Source organism: Epargyreus clarus, unplaced genomic scaffold (genome assembly GCF_041222505.1).
Source record: "Epargyreus clarus isolate Ecla_fem2 unplaced genomic scaffold, WU_Ecla_fem_2.2 ptg000035l, whole genome shotgun sequence".
In the NCBI taxonomy this organism is placed as follows: domain Eukaryota; kingdom Metazoa; phylum Arthropoda; class Insecta; order Lepidoptera; family Hesperiidae; genus Epargyreus; species Epargyreus clarus.
In genome coordinates this window covers 2,927,248-2,939,784 of record NW_027332240.1, presented here as the reverse complement: position 1 = coordinate 2,939,784, position 12,537 = coordinate 2,927,248, and the positions used below count along the sequence as shown (strand labels likewise).

Below are 12,537 nucleotides of genomic sequence, written 5' to 3'. Positions count from 1 at the left end.
CTAATTTATTCACAATATTCTAAATAATACGTACTATATGAAGGCAGTTACTCTAGCGACTGACTAATAAAACATAACCATTCACATGCTTACAAAATCACCCTCATATTACAATTATAATCAATACTTAAGTTACAGCAGTCAAATGACTGTCGCCGTCTTTGTCGGTATATCAGCACTTTAAAAGGTAAATAAAGACCCTGAGAATCTTTTGGTCATGAATTTTTAGGATTCTTTTCATAATAATAAAAGTCACAAATTATCAGTAAACTTAGTCAAAAAGTTTTAGAATAAACAAACTTTTAAATTGAAAATCCGGTCAAATGACTGCTCCCGTCTTTCTAGTGTTAAGAAAGTACTTTATAATTTTGTAAAACCGGAGACTGCTCTTAAACTAATCATTTGAAATTTTCGCGCGGAAACGCTATCCGCCATTCTGTTTAACTCGTGACGTCATTGCGTTAGTAAACATTGTATGAATGTATAAGTACAGCACCTCGACCATCTTTTGTTTACTATTGAAGAAAGGTCACATCGACACCAAAATATATCACGTCATCATACTTCTACAATCTTTTTGAAAAATGCCAAATTACTGCTGTCAATTGTGAAACATTAGGCTCTATCTAATTAGATGTTAAACTAAAAGTAAATAAAATCCCTTTTTGTGAATAAAATCTATAGAGAATAATATACTCTCACTAGTTGACCCGGCAAACGTTGTGTTGCCGTATAAATACAAAAATGTTAAGGGAGAACAACCCTTATCACTTAGGGTATGAAAAGCAGATAGTAGCCGATTCTCAGACCTATTGAATATGCATATAAAATTTGGTGAAAATCGGTAAAGCCGTTTCGGAGGAGTACGGTAGCTAACATTAGAATTTATATATAAGATATATTATGTAAGTCATGTACTTTGTGCTATTCTAAGATTAGTCATGGTGTAGATGTAAACACAAAGCCAGTGTCAAAAGTTATCTTGATTACAACATTTGTTTGCGATGATTTGATTCTTTGTAAAAATTCATGACATTGCCACTTTTAACCCCATCTAAGCGTTCTAAAAATATGAACATGAGGAAAATCTTTAAGGAAGTTTAGAACATATTTATGTACCTTTTTTTGACTAACATAAGTAGCAAATGAGTATGCTAACTGATGGTAAATGATCACTTGCCCATGGACATCTGTAACCAACTTTATATAAAACAGGATTTCTGCTTATAGCCATTCACAGATTCACTGTAACTCCTGAGCGCTAAGATGATGACATCCAGTCAGTCAGTCAGCCGGAATGAACACCCTTACATCGAAACATAGAATGGAATGGTGGGGAAACTTCCAATGTGGAACATTATTGATTGTGTCTTTTACAAATTAACGTATAGATATAATATATAATTTTGGAATGATATTACATATATTTCCACACCACGGATTAATAAATTGGATGTGTTGTCACATTATGTGTTTTAAGAATACCAACAAACAAATAAAATTTCTAATTAATTTTGGGTGTATTTTTGCACGGATTAAAATTTGAAACTACCAAAAGCTTTATATACAACATTTATTTAAAGATCGAACCCTATGTAGGAAGTACCATGAACAAGTATCTGGATTTATGTATAAGTCTGAAAAATGTACATAATCAAATTTTAACTGTGAAGTAAATGCAGGCTGCTCCCATTTCACACCAATCAATCTTTAACAATTAGATTCAATTTGTTTAAACAATATTGGATAATTATGTTTTAATTATTTTGCCGTGTTTTTGTATTATAAAAGGCTACAGGAGTACTAAAAATATTTGGTTTAATATTTCCCATTTCAATATAAATTGTATGCTTATGTAGGTTAATACTAAAATTGACAATGGATTTTCATATGACAGTACATATGTTATGTTGTAAACAGCTAGGAATGAGTCTCTCCGCAAAACTTAAGAAAAATCAAAACTTCACCTTGCACTAAAAAGCAGATTAATCATGTTAAAAGTCGTTAAAGTCCACACCAAACATCTAGTCCGCTCTGAATATAGAAATAAGTCGCGTCGCAACAGCAAATTGTAGATATAATAGCGTGACGAAGACATCGCGGGAACCATTCGCTGCCCGCCCTCGCCCACGGGTACATAGCTGCGTTAGTCTCTCCTTACTATTGCTACGGAGTACATGCTTGTAGTCGTGTACGATCGCAGTGGCTCTCTGACTACACCTGCGCGCAACAACTTCAGAGCGACCTAAAAGTTTGGCGCAGACTGTACTGACATAATTATTTACATACAAAGAACTATATAACTCATCATTCATTGAAAAAGCTTATCTTATCAACAAAGTTTCGAACGCAACAAGTGCAATGTTTTATTTACAAAAACATTTTTTATCAGAGGCAAATTGCAAACCAAACACTAGTCAACGCTTCCCCTTTGGCCTACTTATGAAAGGGTGAATATCGCAAGGGTAGGGCTGCTATCGTTTATAGATAACTGTTGTGACATATCGCCGCCTTAGCGTTATCAAATTTATCTATTTTAGGTGCAGCTTACATTGCATTGATTAAACATACAATTATTTTTGTTAGTGTCAATTTTTATATACAACTTTGATGGTAAAGTATTATATTTTCTTTTTAATGAGATTTTGTTAAAAAAGATATAATTTCGAAAATGATGAGTAACGCCACAATAGGATACGATATCAATTATAGATAACAATGGATGATGACACATAACCGAGGACTTGGTGTTATCTAATTATCTATTTTAGGCATAGGTCTCATGATAAGTTTAAATTAGTTTTTGACAGATGGTCTAGTAACGTATGTTTTACACGGCACGTTTTTGTGGGCGCAAATATTTTCAAATATACTGTGACACATACATAATTGTGTATAGTTCACACGGCGTTTGTATTGCAAGAAACTTACGGCGCCAAACACGCCAAGAGAATCGCATAAACTTTGAGATATTCGGTGTAGAGCCTTGAATCTCAAAATGTCGTAAAAAACGGCATAACACGGGTTTTTTATCGAATATGTGTATTCCATACCAATTTAAGTACAACTGAATGTTGTTTTGAAAGCTGCAGCCAATGGTTTTTATATGAATGGTAATTGGTAACCGACCGAGTGAATATCTCGCTTACGGGAGTTTTAAACCAAATACGAAAAAAAGGGCAAAACAGTGCCATATAAGCTTAGCGTGCTACAGAAATTGCAATATAACAATACAATTGCAAAATAACATTTTACGTTTTAGAATTTCGTTTAGAATAATAAATAAATATAACAAGTTATTTACATAATTTAATGAAGAAATCAGTACCTATGTATTACAGTTACCTTTAATATATTTAAATACATTTAAAATCGCAGTAAATTTACTCCTGAAAGTTTAAATATTCTTTCTGATGATTAGAGGTCATTACAAAATTAAAATATTAAATACATTTCAGAGAATATTTTTTCAAATTCAATTTTAAGTGTATTTTCAGTTTACAAAAACGCCGCGAAACAAACGCGCGGCTTGCCTACTCCATGTGCACCATACCTTATCGATGAGCATTTACAGATAAAATTGACATTTATGTTGTGTATTTATGGATGATTGTCTAAGGATTTGTGGTGATGATAGCAACAACGCAACACCATTATATTTATCATTGACGTATACATAAAATATACGAAATCGTATACGAAATTAATTATCAATTGAAACCTGCGCGTTTGAGTTCTTAAAAAAATATTTCAAGGGTATGTGAAGTCTCTTAATCCGCACTTGCCCAGCGTGGTGGACTATTGCCCAAACCGTAAGTTTGAGACGATACTTGTGCCCAACAGTGGGACAGTAACGGGTTAACGGCAAGATACGAAATTAAATAAATACAAAAATATTTTGAATATGTTCTATTATCATTATTCGTCGAAGCGAAAGGACTGTTTTCACGCTAGAAATAAATATGACAGTGGGATTTTCACGACCAAACTATACTTTCCTACTCTTCTACTACCTTTGAAAGTAGTTTCCTACGAGTCGATAGTTCTAACGGACCGACAGACACATACCTATTTAATACATCCATCATATAAAAAAAGTTAAAACCATATAGACAAAGCAGATGAAATTAGTGTTTAATTATAATGAGTTCTCCATTCTAACCTTTCAGTTGGTATAGAAAGTATATAATTTAGGCACATAAATCAGACAAGAACATAAGAGATCTCACAATTATAAAATATTTCACTAATTTACATATAAATTGCCTAAATACTAAATACCATCTAAAAGTTGCAGACATTTTGTAACTCCTCACTATTAAAATGTGGAAATAATATTTTTGGTTTCGTCAATCATATTTAGGGATGCAAGTTTATGCAATCATTGATATAAATATGGATATCTGTATGTCGATAATTCATAAAATATTCGTAGTAATGTTTGATATAAATATTTCATTATTTTATATAGGTTATATCGTGTTAGCAACAGTTATCGATATTGATCGATATTTAATATTTGAATTTTTTCACCCACTTTAACAGTTATTCCTTTCTACAGAACAACGCTTTCCAGCTTAAAAAACGTATATCTCTTCATAAAATATTTAAGAAGACATCCCGAAATAAATTCCAAATGATTATATAATTAGCTCATAACAACAGACGAAAATAAAAAGAATGACTAAACTGGTAGTCATTTAAAAATCAGACATACATTAATAGTACATTACGATACGAGGACGAAAAATTTTTTTCTGACAAGTGTGAGTTTGCAGGCCGAGCCGCAGGCGAGGACTGCAATCACACGAGTCAGAAAAACATTTTTCGTCCGCGTGTTGTATAAAATTTTATATTACGGGGTCGGAAATGGGGGTTTTGCGCACGCGAAGCGTGCGTAAAACGTCAATTTACGCACGCCGTGATATAAAACATATTATTTATCGATTCCTATACATGCGTTTGCGGAAACGATTACAAAGAGCTTTAAACCAACGGAACACTTTTATCTTCGATTATTGGCTTATCTGCCAACAAATGGAACTTCCCGACACCGCGAACCTAGCGTTACGTCGCTTTTGAGTGACGCGAGTGACGTCACTTATCTGCGTCTAAGGAAAGTGACGGCCGGAGCGAACCCGCGACGGATGACGCGGATCACTCTCCGTTGTATGCTCTTACTGTATGCTGTTTATTTATTATGTGAATTATGTATAAAAATAAATTGGTGCTAATTTGAACGATAGCGAAACATAGGAACGTAATTTAAGAATCGCCGCAGGCCAATAAGCAATCGGAAAATTATCATTCTTCGTCGGGCATCGTGTAATAATTTTAAAAGCGTTTTTTTTATATACAAAAAATATCTGATTTATTTTTTTATTTTGGGCGAGAATTTTAAGCAGTCAAGTTTTTTTCCGAAAAGCTTATAACTACTTGTTTTACGACCAACATAATTATCTAATGTTTATACTTAACAGCAGAAAATATCTCGGATATATGCAAGCGAGCAGAATCTAGCGGCAAAACGCGTTTTTGATAATGGCGACACCATTAAAAGTAGTTTATTATTAATCCCCTTCGTTGTAATAGATTAAAGGGAAACACTTTACTTCCGGGTGATAAATATTCAAAAACTAAATATAAGAGAGTGGGTTCACAATATCACGGGTAGGGCTGTGAATTTATTTCCGCCGTGATAACAAATTAATTTCATTATCTTAAGGAAACTACAGGCCGCAATAATCGCAATATAACATAATTATGATAAATAAAAATGACTAATGTGTACAGGTACTATCGGCGGGTGCGTACTTATGTACGAGTACGTACGTAAGAAGTTATATCTTTTTAATAATAAAAAAGACGGCCTGTGTACACGAGGTAGACATGAAACTATTACAAAAATAAAGAAAATAAATACAAAAATAGGTACAAAATGATACGATACGAGACAATACAGCGATAAATTTTGTCGTATCGTATATCAAAAAAATATTTTTACTGCATTATATTTACTAACCAACGACGTGGTGTCAGTTTTTTAAACTGTTGGTTTTATAAAAAGAAACACTTTATCTTTCTAAACGCCTCAACGGTATAACTTCAAAAAAAACAAATAATGCCAACCCTACAATAACTCCCAAATTAAATCCCCAATTAAACTCCGTAAGGTGTTTCAATCTTTGCAACCAACAAAAGACCCAGCGACTCAGGTGCATAATATACTCAGTAGTGACAACCCTACCGACGCACGTGAGATCGAGCGAGGGGGCACGATGCCGCCGTCCCCCTCGCAACAGCTGTTCGCCGTCAACGTACACACGGCCGCGCGATTATTATAAACAAGTGCACAATGCAACAGTCAATGAAACTTTTTGGCGGTGGGTTCAATTAACTTTCGCGACATCATGGTGCTCGTTCGAAAGGAAAATTGCAAAGAAATTTCAATGTGGTAATGAAAAATGACAAATCTTAAAGAAATTTAATTGACGTTGAAAATGAATAAAGCGTAATTTTTAGGGTACCGTGAAGATAATATATTCTTAGTAATAATTACGTCATTTTCGTCAGTCTGTCCATCCTAATTTTATATAATTTTTCTCATTTCAGCTGTAATATTTATATATATACAAGTTGAAATTGGTAAGATATAGAGAAGGGGTTTCCCTTACAAGACACTTTTTTTTTGTTTGCTTATTTTATACCGTAAAAACTAAATTATAATCAAACTTAATATGATAAAATAATCATTTGCCTAGTATTTGCACTTGGCCAAGTTTTGGCGACGAATTTCACGCTAAGAAATTTAATGAAAATGGATGAAAATAATGTTTTTAGTAAATAGATAACACAAGTGTATACAGTGTATACAGAATCTAATGCACAAGTCACACTCAGATGGGTATATGTTAACCCATTACTGTCCACTATTGGGCATGGGTCACCTCTAATAGTGAAAGGGGTTCAGGCAGAACACCATACTGACCAAAACTGCCGATTTTTGGACCTCACACACCTTTGAGAATATTTGTTTCTAATGTACTCAGAGGCACATCAATATCCTCTTGATGTTTTTATTCATAAGGACATTTATTACAACCTCTTAATTGATTGACGTTATAATGATAAATTTGGTGGTGATTGCAGTTAACTCTAAAAGTACTTTCTGAAGGTCAAACAGTGTTTTTCCAAATGAACTTTTATTCAAATTACAAAATAGGTTATTAATTTAATAAAGTTTAAGATAACAAACTTAATTTAAGTTAGAAGTCTCCTTAATTACAACTTAAGTAACTTATTGACTTAAGTAACTTAAGTAATTATTTGAAGGTGGTAGAACCCTTTGTGGTTCGACTCCGGCGGCACCACCGCCACACCTATTTCAACCTAATAACAGTAGTGTTAAGCGCTGCTGTGTTCCGGTTTGAAGGGTGTGGTAAGGGAGACAGACTTTTCCGAGGCGTTCCAGCTTAGTCCTCAGGGGTAGCGGCGCATCTGTGGCCGACCTCAGGTAGGAATATCTAATCCTATCTGGGGTTGATTACAGATGTCCATGGGCGGCAGTAGCCACTTACCATCAGGTGGACTGCATGCTCGTCTGCTACTCTTATATTATAAAAAAAAAAAAAAAAAAAAAAAAAAAAAAAACTTATTGACAAAATTTAGGCATGGATAAACTCAACATTACCATTATAAATTAATTATCACATGCTTTAATGGTGAAGGAAAACCTCGTGAGGAAACCTGCATACCTGAGATGTTTATAAAAAAAGTTATGTAAAATCTACCAATACACACGTGGCCAGCGCAGTGGACTATGGCCTAATGCTTCCCAGTCTGAGAGGAGACCTGTGCCCAGCAGTAGGACAGTAATGGGTTGACAACAATTTCAACATATTAATTAGGTAGTTAACGTTTAAAGCTTGGAAGCTGGAACCCACTACATGTCACTGGCATGGTGGCAGCACAGCCAGGTGAATATAATCTTATATATAAAATTCTCGTGTTACAATGTTAGTTACCATACTCCTCCGAAACAATTACCAATTTTCACCAAATTTTATATGCATATTTAGCAGGTCTGAGAATCAGCTACTATCTATTTTTCATACCCCTAAGTGATAAGGGTTTTTCACCCTTAACATTTTTTTTATTTATATGGTAACACAACATTTGCCAGGTCAGCTAGTATAAATATACCATAGAGATCATTATATTTGACACTTTCCACACAAACAGATCCACGAACATAAACTAGTTTTCTATGCAATAAAATTGCTTCTATAATTAATTAGTGTGTAAACATTTTATCACAAAATTGGGCATAATTTTAATTTAGAATAGTATTAGTTAAATAATTATCAGTTTATAAACTCATCCTTTATCCATTTACACTGATTATTATTGTATTGTAATATTAACATGATGAAATATAATATAGATTTTCATCTATAATTACAGAGAGAGAACTTAAATTAAATAATAAAATTAAATTAATTAATTCAAAGACATCTTACTTCTTACTATTTTTTAAAATGTAACTTAAAATGGCAGAACTCGTAACAGATTTACACCTATGAAGGTATTAAGTTTTGGGAAAGCCTAAATTTAGAACTAGAATAAGATAGATAGATGTATGATAAAGGTTTTAAAGAAATTTTAGTAGATAATAAGCTAGTATGTTAGACAGAACCTATATATCAAATTTAAAATATTACATAGCAATTTGATTTTACCACATTATTAATTTCTGCAGGGTCAATGAACTCTGATAAGACAAACATACAATGTAAGGTTCGGTAAGTATGTGTTGAATCTAATCCACACATACTTAAAAAACCTACATTAGACCTTTATTGTATATCAAACAGTGTAAGATTGTGCCGGACATTAAAATATTAATATTTTAATGATAAAAACAAAAAAGTTTAATTTTGTTTAAAGTGTAAAGTGTAAACCACCGAACAGCGTAAACAATGAAATGTCAATTTCATTAGCCTCTTAAAATCAATGTTATGTAAAAATAATGCTCAGTGAAGGTTTTAATTGCGCCTAAAATTTAATTATGCAATATTGTAAAGTGTTGTAAATACATAAATAGTTTAATACACCGGTGTTCATGTAATATTATGATTTATATACCTAGTCTCCCTTATGTAGAAACTGCTATATGAATAACAACTAAAAATAACCTAAACAGGTGTAAATATTACAATATTTTATATTGCTATCAAAATTGATAATATCAATCTATTAGCCTGAATTCTCACTGAAGTACCTAAAACCATTAATAAAACCGTTTTATTTAGTAAATAACATGTAACTTTAATTATTAAGAAACCAGTTGCTCATATTTAGTGGTTACAAAGTGTTATAATGTAGTAATTAATAATAATGTAATATGTTTGACTAATATTATATGTGATACTATTGTAATAATACCTGTTGACAACATAAGATACTGATAATTCAGTTTAATCAAAGATTTTGCTAAATCACAAATGTTAATGTTTAGTATGTCAAGAAAACTATTCACTTGCTATTAATTTATGTTTTATAAGCTTTTAATTGTTATTGTGAAGAGTGTAAAGCAATTAAAATGTTTCAAAGTGTTTATAGAAGGTTGAAACAATTCAACAACCCTAACCTAACTTTATTTACACTGACAGTTCTAGGTTCCACTATTGACAAATAACGTACTACGCTAATAAGACGGAAGAAGGTCATATTTAGTGTGAACTGTAATTAAAATGGGGTTGGATCGACTGCGTAGGGATTCACGTCGATTCGAACTAAGAACGTTTCCTACATCGGCGGCAAGGTCGGTCAAAACATTGTCGCGTGTTACACAATCTTTTTCGCTCCAAAGTTGACTGTTTTCAGCGTAAATGGATAACGAAATGAGTTTATGTGGCCGTGCGCCGAGCGGGGCACGTCGGCCGCCGCCGGCCGACCTGCTGTCGACCACCAATGAATCCATTTTGTTCACAACACACCGCGGTTGTACACCCCACGAAAAGTAAATAAACTAAAAAAAAACACTCACCTATCATACAATGTCACATTCCGCTCAATACGACACAAGTTCTACTGTCTCGTGTTCCAAATCATCCTGGAAAATCAAACGCAACATTACAGTCCGGCTCGGACGCAAGGCAATATCGGTCCTATGGTCACTCGCTCACTACTCCCAAAACATATGATACGCCACTATTGTTTAGCCCCAGGTCCGTCCGGGGCACTGTCCGACACTTATTTTCGATTTTTCACATTCGATCACTAGACTAGAAATATGCGATTTCCCACACGAATCGAATCCACTGATTTATGTTCCAGTGACGCAAAGCTCATATATCGTGAAGAGCAGCAGCCATTTTGAAATGTACGGGGAGTGCAGTCACGGCATGGAACATTCGGAAATTACGGCCGTTCTCGTATCTCGCTACACATTAACCGCAGCTGGTTACTAAATAAACTTTACACCGGATCCATTTTCACACTTTAGGTCACAGAACTTCACTCCATTTTCCTATTGAAACTATCCAAAACAACCTAAGCGACATCCGATAATTCCAGCTTACCCCATTTGCATGACACACATAGAATCGAAGAAAAAGCACTCAAAACACATAAAAACGTACATAAAACGTGTCGCGCCGAATCATAAGAAGTTAAAGCATCGCATCAATATATCAGTCCAGTAGAAAAATCGCTAAAAAGATTGGTATATATTTTACAAATAGTTATTCGGTACGAACAATAACAACGGACGCCATTTGCAATTTTCAACTTGACATGCGCATTGACTCGAAGTAGACAAACATACGTGACATATCTTTTGAGCGTAGTCCGAATTGAGTAAAGTTTTTTCATTAAAATGGTGGTTTAAAAATCATTAGTATTTTTTCTCATGATAAAAATTACTATTTATTACTGTAAATATAAATAAAATCGATTTCAGATTTATGAATAACATTCTAAAAGTTCGTAAAGATTTGTAAAGTCGGCAGTGCAAAGTTACAAGTTTTAACTTTCATGCTCCAATGAAGGCTTTCTCTGATTGGTGAACAATGTAATCTCCATGTTTTTGTATTAACATACGTCATTCTTATTGGCTGCCGCCACGAAACGTGAGGACACGAATCACTTCCTGTTATAAAATGTAACTAAAAAGTAATTTTATATAAAAGTGTCGTTATGAAAAAAAAATAGAAATCAATATTAAAGGCGTATTAATTTGTTTATTTAACAATAAAAACAAAAATTTATAGATCAATTTACGAATTAAAATCTAATTGTAAATACGTGATCGCAAACAAATTTAATTTTCAATTTAGTAACCTCGCCTAATTAAGAATACATAAAATAATGATTAAATTGAATAACAGGTACTATAAATATAACAACAGTAAAGTTTATAACAATAATTTAGTAAAGTTTCATCTTTAAATCAAATTTATGTTAGTTAATAAAGGTTATCACAGATATACAACTGTCGTACATGTTAGCGTTATAATGCAACGATTAACATTCGAATCGCGTCATATATAAAAAAAAAATATTATTGTATTTTAGATATAAAATATAACTATTAATCTTATTATATGTTTCTATATTGTGTTGGTCTTTGTAAGTTTGGTTAATATAATGCTATTTCTAGTACTTGTATATATTTTCTATAGCAGTACAAAATAATTTAAAACAAATATATTTTTGGAATAAACATATTTTATTGGTTTAACAATTTATTTATTCATGTGTTGGTTATCTTTTAAGACGCCAACAGGCACCGATTGAAATAATCCCTTTCGTGCCATTTCATCTGCCCAGTCTTCGAATTCACCACGCCTGTAAAAAATAAGATAAATCTCACGAACAGCTAATGATGAGTAGTAATTAGAAAGTAGAAACTATAAACATTATTTTTCCATTTTCTCGTTTTCTAAAGCCGTTGATTTGACAAAGGGCAGAAATGAGAAATATGCTTTACGACGATTATTAAAGCGAAACGATCAGAATGCTTACGATTTCTTATAATGTCATAATTTACTAAGAAACTATGGTAGAGGTAGTATTGTGCAAAAATTCAAGGTGAAAGTCAGCAGTGTCGATTGAAAACAATAACTTGGTTTTTCTACAGTCAATTACTAAAAATAAAGTAAGTTTTTTTATTTAATCGTTTAGGAATATCGATATAGTTTTGATGACTTCTTAATTTATTACATTAAAAATATGTAAGTTAATTTTATTTTCAAAGCAATACTAGTTTTCCTAAATAGACACTTTTTTATTTCTGCGGTGTTACTAAACAAAATAATTATTCATTAAATGCAAAAAAGTTTCTAATTAGTCGTTATTGAAATATACAGAACTCGAAAAACTTCATTCGAATTGGATTGGTTAAAATAAAAATTACAATGTTCGTAAATAATGTTATGATGTCTAGAATAATAGTAATAATATATTTCGTTTGGTATGAAATTTAAGGAATTAAACATGATATTTCAAAGACGAAAACAACTTTATATCATTATT

General features: G+C 32.6%; 1 protein-coding gene across 3 annotated transcripts in view; it reads right to left on the bottom strand.

The window, feature by feature from the left end:
* Ncoa6 (Nuclear receptor coactivator 6) overlaps positions 1 to 10,804 on the bottom strand; it is a 29,459-nt gene extending 18,655 nt beyond the window's left edge. Inside the window, exons 1-2 of one of the 3 annotated variants that reach the window (XM_073092118.1) lie at positions 10,584 to 10,804; positions 10,049 to 10,114 (exon numbers count right to left, since the gene is read on the bottom strand). The gene's annotated coding sequence lies outside the window, so the exon portion shown is untranslated. Of the gene's footprint in view, positions 1 to 10,048 lie in introns of all 3 variants that reach the window. The other 2 variants (XM_073092119.1, XM_073092117.1) reach the window with 2 other exon arrangements.
* Between the last annotated feature and the right edge of the window lie 1,733 nt (positions 10,805 to 12,537).